Source organism: Hemicordylus capensis, chromosome 2 (assembly GCF_027244095.1).
Source record: "Hemicordylus capensis ecotype Gifberg chromosome 2, rHemCap1.1.pri, whole genome shotgun sequence".
NCBI classification, from domain to species: domain Eukaryota; kingdom Metazoa; phylum Chordata; class Lepidosauria; order Squamata; family Cordylidae; genus Hemicordylus; species Hemicordylus capensis.
In genome coordinates, this window is record NC_069658.1 from 279,915,106 (window position 1) to 279,936,965 (window position 21,860).

General features: G+C 43.3%; 1 long non-coding RNA gene across 2 annotated transcripts; it reads left to right on the forward strand.

Moving 5' to 3' along the window:
* Positions 1-3,262: 3,262 nt before the first annotated feature.
* LOC128345693 (uncharacterized) lies at positions 3,263-21,483 on the forward strand. 2 transcript variants are annotated; one of them, XR_008316587.1, is made up of 4 exons: positions 3,263-3,337; positions 7,087-7,183; positions 7,384-7,480; positions 19,515-21,483. It is a non-coding gene; the product is annotated as an uncharacterized LOC128345693 (long non-coding RNA). The 2 variants fall into 2 exon arrangements; XR_008316588.1 differs by lacking the exon at positions 7,087-7,183 and having other exon boundaries at positions 3,294-3,372.
* Positions 21,484-21,860: the final 377 nt, after the last annotated feature.

The following is a 21,860-nucleotide window of genomic DNA, read 5'->3' on the forward strand; positions in this document are numbered from 1 at the left end:
GTGTTCTGCTATTTCAACTCCATCTAATATTTATCCTGTGTATTTGTAAATAGACACAATATTACAAAGGGACCATACACCTCCAGTGATCAGTCCTCAGAAGGAAGCCAAAATCAAAGGAATGCTGTTCCCCTATAACTTTTTGGCACTTGGGGAACTGGAGAATTTTGTAACAATAGTACAGAGCAGGGCTCCACAACTTGGCCCTTCTGCAGCTGCTAGGCTACAATTCCCATCACCCCTAACTATTGGCCACTGTGGCTGATTAGAGTTGTAGTCCAACATCTGGAGGGCCGAAGTAATGCAGCCCTGGTATAGAGAATATGAATTTATAAGTGTATTGCTGTTTTTATTCCAGTAATTCAAATATGAAAACTATTTCCCACCAGATCATCCGTGTCTACTACTACCTCCTAGAATTTTCCTGTTACTGGATATCGCCATCACATGGGGAAAGCAACTGCCTGTTTTCCCACATGGGCCTCCATCACTGCTCATTTATGCTCCTAAATATCTTATATAAACGATATTGGGGCCAGCTAATATCACTACCATATCTCATTTTATTTTAATGAAATGAACTGGGAAGAGCACCTGCCTGCTTGCATGCAGAAGGTCCCAAGTTCTCTCCCTGGCATCTCCAAGATAGGGTTGAGACTGCTGTCTGTAACCTTGGAGAAGCCACTGCCAGTCTGTGCAGACAATACTGAGCTAGATCGACCAATGGTCTGACTCAGTATATGGCAGTTTCCTGTGTTCTTGTGTACTTTTTATTTTAATGAAACAGAAGTCTGAAAAAAAGGTTTCAACTATACATATGCAATATAAATGCAATATAACTTCTGAAATATCCATCCCCAGATTTCTCTCCCATTCAGTGTTCATATTGATAATCTAAGCTAAAATTATTGTATGATAAAATACTTTTTAAAAGCGTCATTGACAATGATGAAAGTAGGGTATTGTTTTTGCCATATAAAATGGTGTAGTCTTTTAATTTGTAAAGTACAACATATGTCTTAAAGTACAAAATATGTCCCTTAAAGTACAAAATATATCATATGTTAAAGGAAGGGCTTACTCCTTCTTCCCTGTCCCTCCCCCCCATATAACTGCACACACAAAACATTATGGAACAAGTTTTATCCTGAGTGCGCAATAGCTATTATTTATGGTAGCTCTGTGCAAAGATTCAGGTGCTTTAAGTACAAGCACTAACAATAAACAATAAAGTGATAATCAATGTGTTCGTCAGTAGTAAAGGAGACAATAAAAATGGCTGCACTCATATTGTTCATGAGTTACAGTCAATAGATTTTTATTTCACCCCTCATTACTTCAAGCAGTAAACTTCCGTAAATAAAATCCCATGTAATATCCATCTTATTAAGGGGAATTGAAATGAATGCTTTGCAACAAATTGCACTTTCTGTCAGGAGAATGAAGAACTATAGTTTAAAAAATGACTGAAAATGGGGGTTGATTCACAAATACACTTACATTTAATTATTTGTTACATTTATACCCCACTTTTGTTCTGTGGTGGAATTCAAGGTCTTTCAGGGTTCCCAGGCAGTCTCCTCTCCAGGCATTGACCAGTCCCAAAGCTGCTTCGTTTCAACAAGGCGGCTGCTCATATGCCCTTGTAGATCATCCATCACTTGGCCACATTCACACATAACGAGAAACTGGAGTTAAATGGGGAAGAGGTTGGATTTCTTGTATGTCCGAATGCATGGAACCTCTGTCCCATTCAAAAAGCAACTTGAGGGTTCCATCCCCAAACACCAATATGAACCCCCAGGTTGTGAGTTTTGCTGCTCCTACCTGAGTTTTGAGTTTGGGGTCGTTACATATGAATGCTGAGCTGGATGCAGCCTTCTCCGAGACTGGAGTTGACAGAAGGAAGCTCCACTATCTGTTTTGATTGGCTGCAATGGCTGTCCGTGGCTGTCAGATCCATGTTACGTGCAAATGCAGCCTTTATTGTAAGGTATTCATGGTATTCATTCCATTATTTCACGGGAATTCAACAACAAATTGGGAACTTTTAGAAAATCTTAGTCAGATCTGTTGTGTGTCTAAGCAAGGAAATAGACCCTTGAGGAGTCATTGCCTGCATCCACATGATAACAAATGGATCCAATTCTCATAGAAATCATAAGCTTTGTTGACTTTCTCACTAAGAGTGTGCATGTGTACCCACCAAAAAGCATGTGCACAGTACTTCTGAAATGTGGCTATGCTTCTGAAGTGTAGATGCTTGAGGGGGTGGGGGGACTTTTTAATTCCACTTCCCTTCCAGAGGTGCTCCATGCTACCCAGAAGTAGGTTCCTGAGGGCTCCACAACCCCCAGGGACCTACTTCTGGTTGCATGGAGCACTTCCAGGGGGGAGGTGGGATGAGTGAAAATTGCCCTCCTGTACAAGCATCCACACTTCCGAAGTATGGACACTAGCAATGTGCAGTGCTTTTTTTGGCTGCACATGTGCACAGTGAGTATATCAGCTGCTTCATTTGGGCTGTACTTCTTCAAACTGCAAGTGACAGAGTGCTTCTCTACACAATTCGCTGTACAAGCACGTCTGCTAGAATGCCCTTTCCTAACATCTAATTTTCTAAATGGAGAGCACTCAGTCATGTCAGCCCCCACCAGTAGTCTTCTGAAGTGGTTCAGCCAGACATAGGTTTACTAACCAACTCAGGGAGAGCTAGGCCAAAGTTGGATTCTAATGGGAAGAGCAACATTTCTTTGTAGGGATGTGCCTGAACCACGATTTCAAGTGCGGTTTGAGCACTTCCAAGGAAATTATTTTCCTTTTAAGGAAATTAATAAAATGGAGAGGCTTCTCCATTTTACCTGCTCTCCACCACCCATTCCAGCTTCCTGCTGGGGCGGCGCATGTTTCAAAAAGCCCAACATGCCATCAATATGCACATGGCATCCACACGTGTGGGTACAATTTGCGTGGCCAGCAACACCATGGTGAGCATATGTGCGAACATGCGCAGATGCCATTTTGGGACATATGCAGTCCCAGCAGGAAGCTGTAAGGGGTGGTGGAGAGCAAGTAGCCAGCTGTTCTCCATTTTCTTAAAGTTCCCTTTCTAATTTCCTCAAATCCCTGAATGTGGTGTGTTTGCACTGATGGGTCAGAAGGATTTTTTCCCCCATAATTATACTGAAGCAGATATATTTTGAAAGTGATTGGCCCCTTGTGATTTGTATCTGTTACAGAATGCATTGTTGAAAAAGATTCCAAGTCAAAACATGCTTGCACTTTCTTTGTGGGCAGAATGGCAGGATGAAATATAAACAGAGCTTGGCTGTGGCAGGTGATTTTGGTCAAAGTAATTTAGTAAATGTTAAGGTGAGAAAGATCTGCTCTCATCATGTTCATTGAATTCCTCATTAATTAAACTGTAATTATCACAAAACTTTGAAAGAGCCTGTGCACAAAACCAGGGCTGTAACTATAATAGGGCAAGGGGAGACAGTTGTCTGGGGGCCCACTGCCTTTTGGGGGGGCCATCAGAGGCAAGTCACATGACTGACTCCCCCAGCTGCGCACCTGCCTGGGGTTCCTTCAGTTGTAGTCATCCTCCGAAACTGATGTGAGTGTTAAGACCTGGAGCTACCAGAACAGCATGTCTTTCTCTAGTACCATTAAATGACTTGCATCGTCCACAATTTACAAAACCTTTAAAAAAATAATTTAAGATCATGTTCTATTGTGATTATTTATTTATTTATTTATTTTCACTATGCTTTTTGTTACCACTATTCAGCCTCATTTAAGATTTCTTTAATTCATGAGCTGAGCTTCGGCGGGGGGGGGGGGGGGGGGCATTTTAAAATCTTGTCTCTGGGCCCACTCCAACCTTGCTATGCCCCTGCACAAAATCTCTTGGACTTAACATAAGAACATAAGAATAGCCCTGCTGGATCACACCCAAGGTCTGTCTAGTCCAGCATCCTGTTTCACACACAGTGGCCCACCAGATGCCGCTGGAAGCCACAGGCAAGAGTTGAGGGCATGCCCTCTCTCCTGCTGTTACTCCCCTGCAACTGATATTTAGAGGCACCATGCCTCTGAGGCTTCCTTTTGATATTTGCTGTATGTAAAAGTTGTGGTTTTTGCTGAATGCAGAAATATTTTTTAAGGCACAGATGATGATGATGATGATGATGATGATGATAGTGGCACAATCCACTGAGGCACTAGAGTGAGTGGACTGTGCCACTGTTACGATTGTTGTTTTTGTTGTGGTGGTTGTGTGGAGACTTGGAATAAATAGTGTTTCTATCAGGACTCAATAGTGTTCTATTTCCTCCTCTCTCCACTTACACATGCAAGCATCATGCTTAGGGCATTAGGAGGAACTAGCTGAACAGCATCTGTGCCCCTGGTCTCTCCTCGCCGCTTCCCCCCTCCCTTCCGCCCCAATCTATTCCCTGTCATTTTCGCCCACTGGCCGCCTCCTTTGCCAGGGCCCACCGCCTCCTCCACTACTTTCCCTCCTCCAAGCCCCCATGGCTGCCATAACAACCCCAGTTGCTGTGCCAGCCTCTGCTGGCCATTTTCGGGAGCCCACCGCCACCGCAGCTTGCCCAGCCGGGCTCCTCTCAGTGGCGCGGCTCAGCCGCCCACAGCCTCTTCTCCTCTTGACACGCCTTGGTTGCTAGCTGCCCCCAGCCACCAGAGCGGCACCCCCTTGGCCTCCTCCTCCTCCTCCAGGTTCCTCCAACCCCCAACTGACGTTTCCCTCAGTCCCGATCCTGAACTCTCGCAGCATGTCGCGCCTCGCGAGAGTTCTGCCGCCAAATCCTGGGCACGCATGTCCCAAGAGAATTAATTATATACTGTAGATTGGAGGCCCATTCACCCCTCCCATATCACCACACAGCCACCTTCTCTGTGCCTTGCAAGTTACTTATGCTCCAAAAATAATTGAGTGATGAGGTTCTTCATTTTCTTGATTTTCTTTTTTTAAAAACCTGGTGTAGAAACATATTACATACATATGTCAGGCAAATTAAACAATTCAGTCCCTGAGAGGAAACTCCTACAGCAACACTATTTATTTGGGCCGTATACAAGAAGAGGCTTATATAATGGGCTTTTTGGTAGTGCTAGGGCAGTTTCAGATACTTTCCTGCCAACTGTGTTTCTTTGAAAACTTTTTTTTCTTTAGTGCATTTATGATAGGGGTCCAGGTAAAATATTTGTAATTAATTTCAAGCAATAACTATTGGATTAGTTACTGGAAAAAGCAGGGTATTTTTCCTCCAGTTGTTACTTCGTTTAATTACGGCTCTATTTTTAAAGTTATGCCCTTACTCTTGCCAACCTTGGTTCTCTGACTCATATGTGAGAGATTTTATAGTTCCACCTGCATCAGTGCAACAGAATGGTGGTCCAGCGGGGAGAGGAGAGACCCAAACCTTATATTTAATGACACAGTAATGCTTTTATTCCATCACAAGGAGTCCAAGTACCAGCCTAGAGTCTGTGTACTCCGGTAGAGTTACCAGACTTATTTTATAATAGCCCTTAGAAGTTCTTATTAAAACTTACAGAGAGACTTTGCAAAGGATGTGGGAAGGACAACTGATAACGAGTGGTTTCAGTTAAAATGTCAGCTATTGAAACCTTTCCCTTCCAACTCACAAGCTGTGGAATCTCTGAGCAGTAAGCTGGGGCTAAATGCAGAAGTAGAGGCTTCTCACACTATTTAGTTTTCTATGCATATTTTGTTTAATTTGGAGCACCAAAGTTGGTAAAATCACTTCCACCAGATAGGAGCAAAACATGGGAGCCCTAAAATTTGAAAGCTCCTTGAATATCTTTTATACATTTCAATTGCTCCAAAGCATAGTAGAAGAATATCCATATTCAGTGGCTAACATACCATAGCATTTTGTGGCCTTTTTGTGCACTACAGGCACTGCTGCATCTTCCAGATGTAAGTTGCATGGGATAAAGGAAACAGGTCCTCTTTTGGACTGGTAACAGAAATCCTCCTTAGGATTAAAGAACAGAAAGCAGAGAGCAGAATAAATAGAAACCTTCCTTAGTGGAGGGATATGCAAAGTGGGGTCCCCCAAGGATCTCTATTGGGACTGGTGCTCTTTAACCTATTATTATTATTATTATTTTTATTTTTATTTTATTTTATTTTATTTTATTTTCATCATCATTATAATATTTATACTTATTTATTGGATTTCTAAACCACCTAATATAAAACATCTTTATTTTATAGTTTATTTTTTAAAAAATATTTATACCCTGCCCCTCTGGTACACACTTGCTCATAAACGATCTGGATTTAGGGGTGAGCAGTGAAGTGGCCAGTTTTGCTAATGGAACCAAATTATTCAGGGTGTTAAAAACAAAAAAGGACTGTGAAGAGCTCCAAAAGTATCTCTCCTACCTAAGTGAATGAGCTAAGTGGAGAGCTGGTCTTGTGGCAGCAAGCATGACTTAGCTAAGGAGGGTCCACCCTGGCTGCATATGAATGGGAGACTAGATGGGTGAGCACTGTAAGATATTCCCCTCAGGGGATTGAGCTGCTCTGTGGAGAGCAGAAGGTTTCAAGTTCCCTCTTTGGCTTCTCCAAGATAGGGCTGAGAGAGATTCCTGCCTTGGAGAAGCCGCTGCCAGTCTGTGGAGACAATACTGAGCTAGATAGACCAATGGCCTGACTCACTACATGGCAGCTTCCTATGTTCCTATGTCTAAAATGGCAAATGCAGTTCTGTATAAGTAAGTGTAAAGTGATGCACATTGAGGCAAAAAAATCCCAACTTAACATATACATTGATGGGGTCTTTACTGGCAGTGACTGACCAGAAAAAGGATCTTGGGGCTGTGGTGGGCAGCATGTCAAGTTCCCTGTGTAGGGGTCATACCTAGGCATGTTTCCAATAGCCTCCATATAGTGACCATCAACATTTGAATTGGTCCTGTTGAAGAGTGACAGTCAAAGTCTGATGAATAAGATGCACTTGGCACTCTACTATCCAATGATTACTTTAGCCCTCAAAGATCCTGATTGACTTGTTCCATTCTTTTGACCAGATCCTTTTCCTGTTCATTGCACTGGACCAGTTTAACATCATTAAATTGGGATTCAAGCAAAATACTGCCTTGCACATTGCATTCAATCATTCCTGAGGTAAGCCATAATTTCTGGATGAATTACAGCTTTCCTTAGTTTTTAAAAAGGATTCCCCACTCTTGATTTAAAGACTTCATATGATTTAATGACTCCAGGATGGCTTGAGATGGAAGATGGGTTGGCTGTTATGGGGATTATCCTATGTAATTTTCTACTGAGAAGGATGGTGAAAGCGAAAGTCTATGTTTCATTTTTAGCGTTGTCTAACGGCACCAGCAGAAAAGCACTTTCTGAGCTTCCTGGAAATACTCTTATGGAGACATGCCCCTGACTGCCTGCTTCAGAGAGAATACAGTAAGCTTCACCTTTTCCCATTGTTGCAATATCAGCATAAATCTATGAGCTGTCTTGTATTTCAGCAATCAGTGAAGAACAGACTATATGTCAAAGTATTGGTATGGCCAGCACTTGGCATAGCGGTGACATGTTTATGCTTTTCTTAAGATGAATGCTTTGAGGATCTAGCATATGTTATTAATGCTCTGGCAGCCTATCATATTTTGACAACTTAGAGAGGTGTCAACACTGCCCGTCTATACATTTTAGTGTGCATAGGAGAGAGGTCATATTGACAAGGAAAGTTTGGACTTCAACATCTAGTAAAGAACAGAGTATTTCCACCAGCAAAAAAGCCCCCCTGTTTAGCTATTATAATTTGCCTAAAGAGCCATGGGGAAAATCCACTGGGGTGTTCTGTGGGCAGGCTCAACTGAAATGAATGGGAACAGCGAGGAGCATAAAAATATTCAATACTATTCACATTGATTTATATGTGCAGAATTCTCTGATGTCCCATGGCTATTGCCAGTTATGTACAACTCATATAACTCTTAATGAACTAGGTGCTCAGATCTAATGTTCAGAGAAGGATCTGGAGCACCCATGTTTGCTGCCACAGACACGTAAAGTGTGCATCTCTGGACAAATAGTGGTCAGATGCCAAGCAGCCATCGGCAATTATGGCACTTCAACATGTGCTAGCATATCCATGAATTTTGATAACTTTATATGTTTGTCACCTCCAGGCAACTGGAATTTGGTATACACTGTGAAAAAGCTCTACCAAGAAAAACAGATGGGCAGAGTAATCCTATAGTGAAATTATGTTGACACTGTTGCTATGCTGGTGTAATGTTGATAGAGCAGAGTAGGGATCCTATACCACTCCAGCACAAGATGGGAGGAGAAAACAATAGCTGAGAACCTCCCTTCCCTTGAAAGGTGCAACCTTGCCAGTCATCCCACTAGTATCCATGGCAACACCACCAGTACACAGCAGAGTGGAATGCCAGGGACACCCCCATGTATGGACTCAATCCACTCCCACAGAAGAACTCAATCCACTCATGGTGAACGGGACATATCCCTATTCTGTCAGCATACTACCACATACACAACACATGGAAGTCATCTCGTACAAGCATGCCACAATAGCTGTTATAGCACAGATAGCAAGAGGCTGGAATGAGAGAACTGGAGGGCATCAGCATGTTGGGGTGTGTGTATTAGATCACCTTATACTAACCTCGCCCCCCTCATACAGACACACTGGCTGACATCCAGACTAACGAAGTGCGCGTGCAGCACTGTTGTCCGTGTGCTGGTGGAAAGGGCAATTTCTGTCAATCTCCCTTTCCCTATGAAGCTGACTGTGATCCCCCAAAATATGTTCTTGAGGGTTGCGCAACCTTCAGTGTCATATTTTCAGAATCTATAGTTAGCTTCAGAAGGATGAAGAGAGATAAAAATCACCCTTTCTTCGAAGCATGTGGTATGCATTAGTTGCACATGTGCTTTGTTAGTCTGGATGTCAGCCAGTGTGCTCATAACCACACTTTTGACCACAAAGAATAAAGGTAAGGATAGCTCCCATGGTGTGGAGGAGGCATGTAAAATAAACACACTGGGTCGCCAAGACAAATATTCAGGTTCCTCTGTGGGAGCAGCACCTATCTGAAGGAAAGTACCTTTTTGCCAGGAAAAGAAAATGAGATGCATTTCAAGAGAAACCTTGACTGAACTGTTCAGGTAGGGAGGAATGCTGATAACTCACAGAATGGAAACCAGGCAAGCCAAGTTTGAACCCAGCAGGGGGAACAATAACACCAAGGCCAAACCCATGGGCACCTGCAATACCCATGTTGGAAGCAAAAGAGGAGAAGGCAGATCTTGAACCCATAATGCCCAGTCCTCTAGAGCAGCTCTCTTAGTACCACCCAGCATGGCATGATGGGGACCTAACTTGAGTTCAGTTGACAGAAGGGGGTTTCTGCCAATCTTATGCGACAGCACCCTGAGGATTTTTAAAAAATTCACAAACCATGTTTTCTCCACTGGCAGTCTTCAAAATCAGGAGCAATGAAATGCTACATACTATTTCTTTTTCTCCTCCAGAACTATCTACAATTCTTTGTTACAAATAATTTTAATTTTTCAGTCTAGCTTTGTTTCAGTAAACAAAGAGTCTTTCCTGGTTCACTTCGATACTGTCAGGATACTTTGCCCTTCCATGGGGTGAGTTGAGGTGGTTGCCGCAGACAGAAGGGTTGGGACTTTAGGCATCACCTCACCTGCCTGCTGTTGCCACCTCTCCTCTCTCCCCCCACTAGCCCACTAAGGTGCACTCCATGCAGGCACCACCTGTCCATGATGGCACCTATTAAAATTGCTCCTTGTCTCCCCCTCCTTTTGGGGGAGGAAGTGGAGGGGGGGGAAAGAGGGGGGATGTGCCCCAGTGGGGAGGAGAAGAAAAGGGGCAGGATGGGGAAGAGAGAAAGTGAGGGGAAGCACAACATGGTGGGGTGGAGGGGGGCATATGCCCTGGCAAGGTAGCATTTGGTGCCTCATCTCTGATGCCAAAGGCTTTGGGCCACTCCTAGATAAATCTAGAAAGAGAGTATGTAATTTCCATGCACCGGGCATGTTGTTGATACTAGCTATCCCTGTGAGAAGATGCTAGGGGTTAAAATGGTGAGACGCTTTCAGTTCTCATCATATACAGAACATAACAGTTCAGTGCTGTCATCCAAATGACTGGCTGAGATGTAAGTAAAAACAAAGATGTCTGGCAAAACTAATAGAGGTCTTTTACCTGTTTTCCATTTTTGAAACACTCATTTTACAGTTTTTGTGGGCCTATGTAGGTTGTAGCATCTGGCAATTCACTTGCTGAGACGGCTGCCTATAATAGCAAGCACTGGAGAGCAGCCGGTCTTTAAACTTTACACTTCATTTTATAGGGGCAAAACTCAGCTCCATAGGACAAAGGTCATTTTGATGGAAATGGCTTTGTTCAGTGGGAGGGGCAAATGGTCCTAGACTCTGGAGTTAATTACTAGAAAATATTGCTGTAATGATAGGTTTCTTAATGCAGGCTAATGATTTCAGCAAACCTCAGTGGTAGCTGTTGAAGACCTGAAACAAAGTTTTTGGCAAATTACGGAGTATGTGGTTGCTGCCAGCTGTGGCCTAATTCTCACAAATTTGAGATGGAATGGTAAACCTGGAATATACCACCTCAGATTGAAGACCGGGGCCTCTATGATGGGATACTCTTTCATGAAAATTACACTTAGGAAACTGGCATCACCAGGAGAAGATTGGGATAGAAGTCTTCTTACTGATATCCAATTGTCTATATGTAGAAGTGTGTGTGTGTGTGTGTGTGTGTGTGTGTGTGTGTGTGTGTGTGTGTGTAGATGAGCATTACATATACACCTGCAGTCTGATACAATATTGCCTAGACAAGGGGTAAGCAATGGGCAGCTCTCCAGATGTTGCTGAAGTGCAACTCCCATAACCCCAGCTGAAATGAATTGTGGTTGAGGGTGATGGAAGTTGTAGTTCAACAACATCTGGAGAGCCTCACCTCACCTACCCATGGCCTAGAGAAAAGTTTATTAGCTCATGCTGTCAGTCAAAATTAGGTCTGAATATTGTGCCCTCCTAAAGCACTGGCCTTCAGTTAGTGCATATTGTCACCTAAATGTTGGTCAGACCCTAGCCTAAGGTGAATCAAAGGTGGAAAGATGGCAGGAGGTAGGGAGAAGAGAAGAGAGTATATTGCATTAAGCAAGCAGAAGGCTGCAGGTTCGAATCCCCACTGGTACTATATCTGGCAGCAGTGATATAGGAAGATGCTGGAAGGCATCATCTCATTATTTCTTGTTTACACAGTCAGACAGGTGTTATTGACTGGTTTGTTTTATCCAGACATCGAGTCCTTCCCAAGGACTTGGGATGCCAGAATTTTATTGTCAATGTTGTTGCTGTTGTTATAGATATCGTCGCAGAATATAGGCTGTTCCCAGTAAAGCTGCTTTTTGTAATTGGCTGATGGTGATTTCTATGGTCCCTATGGTGTTGAGGTGCTCTTCAAGGTCTTTTGGAACTGCACCCAGGGCGCCAATTACCACTGGGATTATTGGGTCTTTTTCTGCCACAGCCTTTCAATTTTAATTTGTAGATCTTTGTATTTTGTGATTTTTAAAATTTCTTTTTCTTCTATTCTGCTATCCCCTGGTATTGCTATGTCAATTATTTTGACTTGTTTTTCTTTCTTCTCGACTACAGTTATATCTGGTGTATTGTGTGGCAGATGTTTGTCTGTTTGTAGTCGGAAGTCCCATAATATTTTTACATCTTCATTTTCTTCAACTTTTTCAATTTTATGGTCCCACCAATGTTTGGCTACAGGTAGCTTGTATTTTTGGCAGATGTTCCAGTGTATCATCCCTGCTACTTTGTCATGCCTTTGTTTGTGGTCAGTCTGTGTGATCTTTTGATAACAGCTGATTAGGTGGTCCACAGTTTCATCTGCTTCTTTACAAAGGCGGCACTTGCTGTTTGTTGTTGACTTTTCTACTTTTGCTCTTATTGCATTTGTTCTTAGAGCCTGTTCTTCTGCACCCAGTATTAAACTCTCTGTTTCTTTCTTCAAGTTGCCATTCTTAAGCCATTGCCAGGTCTTGGTGATGTCTGATTTCCCACTTATATTGTGCAAATATTGACCATGCAGGGGCTTATTTCTCCATTTTTCTGCTCGGTTCCTGACTTGTTCTTTCTTGTAGGCCTGCTTTGTTTCATTGGCGTTGAATAGTTTCTCGTTCTTGACTATTTTAAGTGCATCTTCTTCACTGTCTTTGATATATTCTTCAAGGCCTCTTTTCTCCTCCTCTACTGTTTGATGGACTTGTAGCATTCCTCTTCCACCTGAGCTGCGAGGGGGGTAGAGCCTATCTACATCACTGCGGGGGTGCAGAGCATGATTGATGGTCATGATTTTCCTGGTCTTATGATCTAGCGTCTCTAGCTCTGCCTGGGTCCAGTCTATTATACCTGCAGTGTATCTGATAACAGGTATAGCCCAGGTGTTTATGGCTTGTATGGTGTTCCCGCCATTGAGTTTGGACTTGAGGATTTTTCTAACTCTCCTGATGTATTCACTTCCTATTTTTCTTAACTTCAGTGTGTGCAATGTTATCAGCCTGGAGAATGCCCAAGTATTTGTAGTGTTCTTTCTCTTCCAGGTTCTTGATCTTGCTTCCATTGGGCAGTTCTATTCCTTCTGTTTTTCTTATTTTTCCTCTGTTCATTATTAATGCAGCACACTTGTCTAGTCCAAACTCCATTGCTATATCGCTACTGAATATACGGACAGTGTATAGCAGTGATTCGATTTCTGACTGGGACTTTCCATACAACTTCAGATTGTCCATGTACAGCAGATGGTTGATTTTACTTGATGTTTTAGATGTTTGGTATCTGAGGCCTGTTTTGTTTAGTATTTGTGAAAGTGGGGTCGTGGCGATTACAAACAACAGAGGGGATAGTGAGTCCCCTTGGAAAATGCCTCTTCTAATGCTAACCTGTCCAAGTGTCTCGCCATTGATTGTTAACTGGGTATTCCACATGCTCATTGCTTTTTTTTATAAATATCTGAATGTTTTTGCTGACACCAGTTGTTTCTAAACATTTTAGTATCCATGTGTGAGGCAATGAATCGAAGGCTTTCTTGTAGTCAATCCATGCAACTCTTAGATTTGTTTTTCTTCTCTTGCAATTTTCTACTATCATTTTGTCAATCAGCAGCTGGTCTTTTGTGCCTTTGGTGTTCGGGCAATTTCCTTTCTGTTCAACTGGAAGCTTTTTGTTAGTTAATAAGTGTTGCATCACTTCATCTGCTATTATTATTAAAACATTTATACCGCCCTTCCAAAAGGCTCAGGGCGGTTTACATTAAAACACCATTAAAATCAGTTAATAATTAAAACAAAAATTATAAAGCATAAAACAATGATTAACAATTAAAAACATCATAAAACAACAATTAAATAATCAGAACAATTTAAAAACAAGTTTTAAAAAGGTGAGAAAGCCTGGTTGAAGAGATGTGTTTTCAGGTGTTTTCTGAAAATTTCCAGAGATGGGGAGGATCGTATCTCAGCAGGGAGTGCATTCCACAATCTCGGGGCAGTAGCCGAGAAGGCCCATCTCTGTGTAGCCACCAAACGAGTTGGTGGCAACTGGAGACGGACCTCCTCGAGTGATCTCAACAGCCGGTGGGGCTCATAGCGAAGAAGACACTCTCTTAAATACCCAGGGCCTAAGCTGTTTAGGGCTTTATAAGTTATAACTAGCACCTTGTATTTTGCCCAGAAACCTATTAGCAGCCAGTGTAACTCCATCAACAAAAGAGTAATGTGGTCTCTCCGAAACTGGCCTATAATTGCTCAACTCTTAGGGATCTAACGCAGGCTTCTTTAGAAGAGGTCTAATAATTGCCTCCTTAAGACAAGGAGGCATCCTGCCCTCCCTCAGAGAAGCATTTATGATTTCTACCAGGCTGCCTACAACAGCCTCCCTGCTAGATAGAACAAACCATGTTGGACAAGGATAGGTAGGCCTCACCACTCCAAGCAGCTTGTCCACATCATCAGGAGTCACAAACTGAAATTGATCCAGTCAAATAGTATAAGAGGAGTTGTCGGACACCTCCAGTTCAGACATCAAATTAATTGTGGAGTCTCCATCTATGTCGGCCGGAATCTGAGAGATTTTGTCCGTGAAAAATTCATTAAACACACCACAGCGGGTAACTGATGCTTCCAAATTCTGGTTCAAGGGAGAGGGAGCAGATACTAGTCCCCTCACAACCCTGAACAACTCCACCCGACGTGAACTCGCAGAGGCACTACGGACAGAAAAGAACCGCTTCTTTGCCGCACGTATCGCCTGAGCATAGATCTTTAAATGTGCTCCATGTCATAATCTTTCGGATTTGAGTCGAGTTTTTCTCCACTTGCGCTCCAGTCGCCTACCTTGCCTCTTCAGCCCACGTAGATCTTCTGTATACCAAGGGGCCAATTTTGAAGCAGGTTGGAGGGGACGCTTAGGAGCAAACATGTCTACTGCCCTGGTGAGCAAGTTGTTCCAGTTCTCAACCAGAGCATCAACAGGATCACCAGCAGAGCCAACATTAAATCCCTCCAAGGTTTCTTGGAATCCTACCGGATCCAGTAACCTCTTCGGGCGGACCATTCTAATAGGCCCCTCACCCCTGCGAAAGTGGAAAGTGGTTGTAATTCCAACTTTAACCAGATGGTGGTCTGTCCATGACAACGGGGAGATCGTAGGTGTCCCCTCCCTTGGAACAACACCCTGAGCAGAATAAAAGACCAAATCAAGCGTGTGACCTGCAATATGCATCGATCCAGAGACCGCTTGGGATAGGACCATAGTCGTCATGGCTGCTATGAACTCCTGAGCTGCCCCGGACAAATTGGTCCCAAAATGAACATTGAAGTCCCCCAGCACCAAAAGTCTGGAAGACTCCAACGCAAGTTCCACGAGCAAGTCCGTGAGCTCAGTAAAGGATTCTGTTGGGCAGCGGGACGATCGGTACACCATCAGAAGTCCCAATCTATTCCTGGTCCCCAAACTCAAGTACACACATTCGATATGATCCAATACCCTAACAGGGACCCTGGTAAGGGAGATGTTATCCTTATAGACCACAGCCACTCCACATCCCTACCCACATCCCCTCACCTGCTCCTCTACAGAATATCCTGGTGGGAGAAGCTGGGACCAAACTGGACCACTAGCCTCCCCCAACCAAATCTCAGTAATACACATCAGGTCGGCCCCTTCATCTATGATTAAATCATGGATGAGTTCTGATTTATTTTGGACTGACCTGGCATTGCAGAGGAGCAAGGTAAGGTTATGTGGGATGTCGGCAGTGCTCCCCGAGTTCAAAGACTGTCATACTCCGTGGAAAGAGGCAATGGTAAACCCCTCGTGTATTCTACCAAAAGAAAACCACAGGTCTCTGTGGGCACCAGGACTTGACACCGACTTGACAGCACACTTTACCTTTTACCTTCCTAATCATTATTAGTACTTGTGGTGATAGGTCATAAGTCCTATAAGTCATTCTGCTCAAATGAGTGTTCCCATTTGGAAATAAATTCATCTGCAAGGATCAGCGGAGCCAGCCCCAAAGGATAAAAATTTAGCTTGAGCTATAACTTAAAGATAGAAAGCCAGATCTTGAATTCTACCTTGGAAAGACCAGCCTCCAGGTGAAAAACAAAACTGGGGACACCATGAGGTGTTTGAAATAATGTCCTCAGGGATTTGGATTGTATCTCTTCTAGTACTGCAAAATTGGGATATGGGCACCATATAACAGTTGAGCCAGGGTTTTGGATTCAAACAGCCTTATTGCAGCAGGAATGAAACAGTCCACTCTTAAGTAGAAAAAAAAAGCCAAAATGGCTGATGTAGACTTACGTGTGTTTTGTAGCACATACTCAGAGTGGGCCTTACGACTGCCAGCATGTTGAAAAACTATACCCAAATACTTAAAACAGCTGACTTGCTCAATCCTAAATCCATTGACAGACCAAGTCAGTGTCCTTAGGATGGACACTGGAAGCAGTTGAAATGTAAACCTGGAAATGATCAAAGAAGTGAGAGAAAATGAGCTAAGATGATGACCTAATATAGGGACTTTGATTGGGGGCCAAATAGGTGTTAACAAGAAAAAGTGGCTTGTGTGAAACCTGCTGTCTCCAAGTAATACACATTAAGGCTGTGCTCTAGAGTGAAAAACCTTCCTTAGAGAAACAGAAAGAGCTAGAAAGAGGTAAATATGCCTTTTATATGTCACTAAACACTTTTCATTAGCAGTTGTGCTCATTCCTGGACACATGCAAAAGGATTTAAGATAATTAAATGAAACAAGAGTAAAAGGGTGCCCATTGCAGCTGTAACCTTGCAGGAAGGTTACCGCCATGCAAAAACAGGGTGTAAAGTAAATAACTTATTGAGGGGAGCCAGAACTGAAGTGTTTGTGATATGATCCTGAAGGCTGCATGAAGAATAGGCTACATGTAGTAAAGAGAGGAACTTCCACCTCACAGGCCACAACTTTGAGGTTATTCCCAGCTAACTGAGCAAAGAAACACCTTTTAAAAGTGGTGATTGTCTTTATTTAGCAGGGGGAGAGCAACTGGCCCTATCCACCCCCCCCCCCCCCCGCTTAGCTTCCTTCCGGTGTTTGTTGCAGGTGTCTATCTTATGTCTCTTTTGTAGATTGTGAACACTTTGGGGACCGGCAGCCCCCCTTTTATTTATTCCTATCTATGTAAACTGCTTTGGGAACTTTTATTGAAAAGCGGTATATACATATTTGTCATATTTATATTTGTTATTCCTTTTCTCAGTCTGAAAGACTGTACACTCTCCAATACTTGCCATTTTATGGGGAGAAATATTTATTTGAAATTATATGAGGGACTTTTTATTGGGGGTTGCAGCGTGGAGAAAAGCCCATGCCACTATATGCAGAGGATCCCTGGATCCATCCTTTACAAGATGTCATCTGAACCAGTTCTCAAGGACTCTTCTGCAGGCTAGATGCAGCCCCCCCCCCCGCCAACGGAAAAGTAGGTTTTGCCTCAATTTCACTCTGGTATCACTGCTGGAGGTGCTTTTCCAAACCAAATTCAAGCACTGGGACATGTATAGCAAAACTAGAGGGCTTCTGAGTGTGTGTTGGCAAAAGTGCGTTCTGGCACCTCTCTGTTTAGAAAATCAATTGCATAGAAATACCTGTCTTGTATTTTGAGACATAGCCTCTGAAAATATACAAGTTCTGTCCTGTTTTCTACCCCTTTAAAATAGCTTTCATGATTCTGAACAGTTCCACCTGCTTAACACAAAGGTTATACCATTGTCAGCAGAATGGGCACCAATATATATTTTTTGAGCAGAGTTTTCTTTTCTTTTCTTCTTACTCACTGGGCCACCAATGTGAATTTTCTTTCCAGCTGGAATTTGTTGGTGGGGGTGGGGAATCAGATTGGATCACGCAGCGCGCCATACTAAGCTTTGCATAGTATATCTTTCATAAAGGTAAAATGCATTTTCTATGACTTCAGTGTTTGTGGATCAGTGCTAGGCTATGGACAATTAGATTTAACTTCTCTGGAAGCTCAAAAAGCATTTAAGGGGACTCGGTCTTTTACTCGAACTCTAGCTGTCAAAGAGATTGAGAGATTTTTGGAATGGGTTTTGATGGACTTGTATGAAAATGTATGTGACTAAGAATTGGATTTGTTCCTCTGGAATATTATGGATTACTTTTTATGTTTTAATTGCATAAGTGTGTGGAACTGCATATGGCTGGCTTAATGCAGCTAAAAATATACCTTGTGCTTTCCGTTTGGACGATAGCTGGATTTTTCCAGTTTCCCTTTCACTTAATAATGGCTTTCTGATGAGTATAGGTTACAGGAAACTCTTTTAAAAAATAGTATAGAAGCATGAATTCAAAGGTAAAATTAAAATGGATGGTTATATCATTAAAGTTATACATTTAAATGCACAAGGTGCAAACTGCAGAATAAAATATGCTCATATAAATAAATTGAAATCAGAGTTCTGCAGTTTGTTGTTTGGCCTGCTGAGGCAAATTTTGATTCAGAGCAAGTCCAAGCAGAGGCATATCTAGGGAAAATAGCGCCTAGGGCAAGCACTGAAATTGCGCCCCCTGTCCAAACATCTGACACCCATCTTTCAGATAACTTTACCATAATATCAGCTGAAAAATACAAGTCGAGCTCGTTAATCTTTTAGTATTTCAAAAACTATTTAGCAGTGGACCTAGCCAAACCAAAAAAATGCTGGGAAACTACAAATTTCAGTATGCTGGGGCTCATGAAATACCCAAATACTATGTAGAGGTGTACTTGGAAAACTAAACAGAAGTGCCTGTCTAATTCTCTACTATGCATTGTAGCATTACTATTACATAAGTTTTAAAAATAAATGGAGAATTTGGCTTTTCCCAGATACTCTGAAAATAATTAAAGGATATGCAGAGTAAACTGTGTCACTGCTTGGGATATATTCTAGTCTTTCAGAAAGACAGTTAAAATGAGAGAAAGAGAGCAAGAAACTCCCAGTGGGCCTTAATACTAAGGATTTCACACTGATTCAAAGACAAACTCACCATTAATAGCCATATTATTAAGACATCACATTTAACTCACTTATCACAAGAAGCAAAGTAAGAGCAAATGAATACAATCCTAGCTCATAAGCTTCATCTCAGTCTTCACAAGCCCTGATTCTCTGTACATAGTGCCAAACTGAATATGTGTACAGTGACTTATATTATATTAAATTTAAAAAAGATTACCTGTAGCCCCTTTGAGGGGCTTCCTAAAGGCTGGGGGTGGGGTCTGCAAAAGTTTTCCCTCCCCCCACCAGCCTCTTAATTCACCACCGCAGCCCATCCCAGGCTGATTTTCAGGCCTGTTTGGGCCTGCATAGATTGGCGTGGTGGCCATTTTGGAGGCTGCCACACATGTTCAAATGGCTTCTGTGAGGCCTGGCAAGACCTAGGGCCTCACAGGGACCATTTGAGCATGTGTGGCCATTTTTAAAAATAATTTTTTTAAAAATGGCCACCGAAAACAAAATGGCCACCATGCATGCTCAAATGGCTTCTGTGAGGCCTGGCATAGCCTAGTTTTCAGTGGCCACCCCCCCCCATTTTTTCATTTTTAAAAATGGCGCCCCCCCTTCAAGTGGTGCCCGGGGCACGTGCCCTTCCTGCCCTACCCTAGATACACCCCGAGTCCAAGACATTTTAATGCCTGATTCAGAGCAGTAATTGAGCCCTGTCCTTCTTTCCCTCCCCCTCGGTTAAAATCACTTCCTCAATTGCCTCCTTATTTCAAATGTCTCCTTGTTCCTAACAGAAAAAGGGTAATGAAAAGTTTTTTGATACCATTTCTCCTTTCTTCCTCTGCAGATCATCCATGAGAAGAGTGCTGGGTGGATTGCTATGTTCCCCTGAGAACTGGCCCATGTACTGCCTGATGCGGCCCACTTGACCTTGCTTCATGGTAGGGCTGGCCCTGCTTTGACCTAAAGATTATTTTTCTGCACTTCTACAGAGCAGGCAATTTAGTTTAAGCCATTAACAAATTTATTTATTTATTCATTCATTCAGCCAGAATAGGCGTGCATCCGGTCTGGACAAAGGTCTATTATTTAGAGCTCAGAGACTTTAGTGGGAATAAGCAGCTGCTCCCCCACTGAATCTTTTGCAGAAAACTTGCATTTCCCCCGGGGTCTCATATTCAACCTGCCCCCCCCCCGCCGTGATCACACACTGCCTAGTGATGCAGAACCAGCATCCTGCACGCTCCTATGCTCTTCCTCTTGCTCCATGGTGGTGGCATTGGCTCCTCTGAGGAGGGAGGGGGCTGTTTCCCCCCCTTTATGCAGAACCAGCATCCTGCATGCTCCTCCCTCCTCCTCTTGCTCCACAGCAGTGGCAGCGGATCCTCTGAGGAGGGAGGGGGGCCATTTTTCCCCTTTCCAGCCCCCTCACTTGGCTTTCAGTTAGATCCGGATGGCGTTTTGCTCAGTGCTTGGGAGATGGGAAGTAATGATAGCTGGCAACCAAACTGAACTCCATGTCCCCCACCCCCAGCGTCCCCCTGCCCCCAGCACTTGCAATTGCAAATCACTGAGAGCAGACCACGCAGCTGTCAAACTCCCCTTCACTGTGTTTTGAAAAAAGCTGAATGGCTGCCAATGGCCACTCCACACAAGCAGTGGGGAATACCAGAAAGCATGGCTTTTCCAAAAAAAAAAAGCTGCTGCAAACAGAGGATTCTTTTACCCCTGACATAATGTGAGCCAAGCAAGAATGCACAGTAATTCTTAACAGTAATTTGGGGGAAAACAGAGTCAGGTGTGTACTCATCCCTGATAGACTGCAGGGACCTTGAAGTAAACAAAATTAATATGTGGACTTGCACACTCTTATCCAGAGTGGATTTGAAATAAAAGCCATGTCTGGAAAGCCTCCTGCTGAATTCTTCAGAATGTTAATGGACATTCCATATTACTGAAGAAGCTTGGCCAATTAGGGATGTGCACGAAACCAGCTGACTTGGTTTGGTTCAAGTCCAAACCGGACTTGAAAATGACCAGGCTAGTTCAGTCTGGCACACCCTCGAACCCCCCTGGTTTGGTTTGGTCCAAGGGGGTTCACGGACTTTTTAAAAAAACTTTTTTTGTTGTTAATGTCACTTACCCCCTGTGGTGGAGTTGTTGGAGGAGGCGGAGGGGTCCGTGGAGGTCCCCCCCCCCCGCCAGCCTCAATGCAGCCTGAACCGGCCAGTTCAGCTGGCTCTACCCCCTTGGCCACTTTGGGTGCCGCTGCACCTGCGCAATTGGCCTCTGAGAAGCCTGGGTCATTCCAGGCCTCTCAGAGGCCATTTGCGCAGGTGTGGCGGCCTCCAAAATGGCCATCGTGCTGAGGTGGAAGGCCTGAACGGGCTGAAGAGCTGGTTTGGGCTGCATTGAGGCCAGTGGGAGGAGGGGGAGCCTCTGTGGAACACACATACCCCTGCCGCCTCCAACAACTCCCCAAGAGGGGGTAAGTGATATAACATTTTTGGAAGTATTTTTTTAAAGGCCACGAACCCCTGAACAGTCGGGGGATGTTCGGTCTGGGGTCGGACCGAACAGGGGGTGGTTCGGTTCGACCCCGGAACATTGAGCCAGTTTGCACATCCCTACGGCCAATGTGTGGAGGAAGGCCTGATTTATATATAACCCAACAAGTGACTAATGCAGAATCAAAGTCAACAGAGTGTGAATACTTGAATTGTTGGTAAATGTACATACTCTAGTCCAGGGATTCTCAACGTTGGGTCCCCAGAAGTTATTGGACTTCAACTCCCATAATCCCCAACCAAAGGTCACTGAGTCTAGGGATTATGGGAGTTGAAGTCCAATAACATCTGGGGACCCAACGTTGAGAATCCCTGCTCTAGTCTATAGTATAGGGTATAGTCTATAGGGATTATGGGAGTTGAAGTCCAATAACATCCGTGGACCCAACGTTGAGAATCCCTACTCTACTCTATAGTATGTTACAGTCAGTAGTCTAAAACAGGACCTACTGAGCATAGATGAAGACATACACTGAGTGGGATATATATTAAAAATAAAATATAAGAACTATATATTACATCATACTAAGTCACACTATCATCTATAATTTCAATCTTTAATAAAATATATCTTCATTTCACTGTATTTACATTTGTGAGATTACTGTGCTGTAAGTGGATTGCAA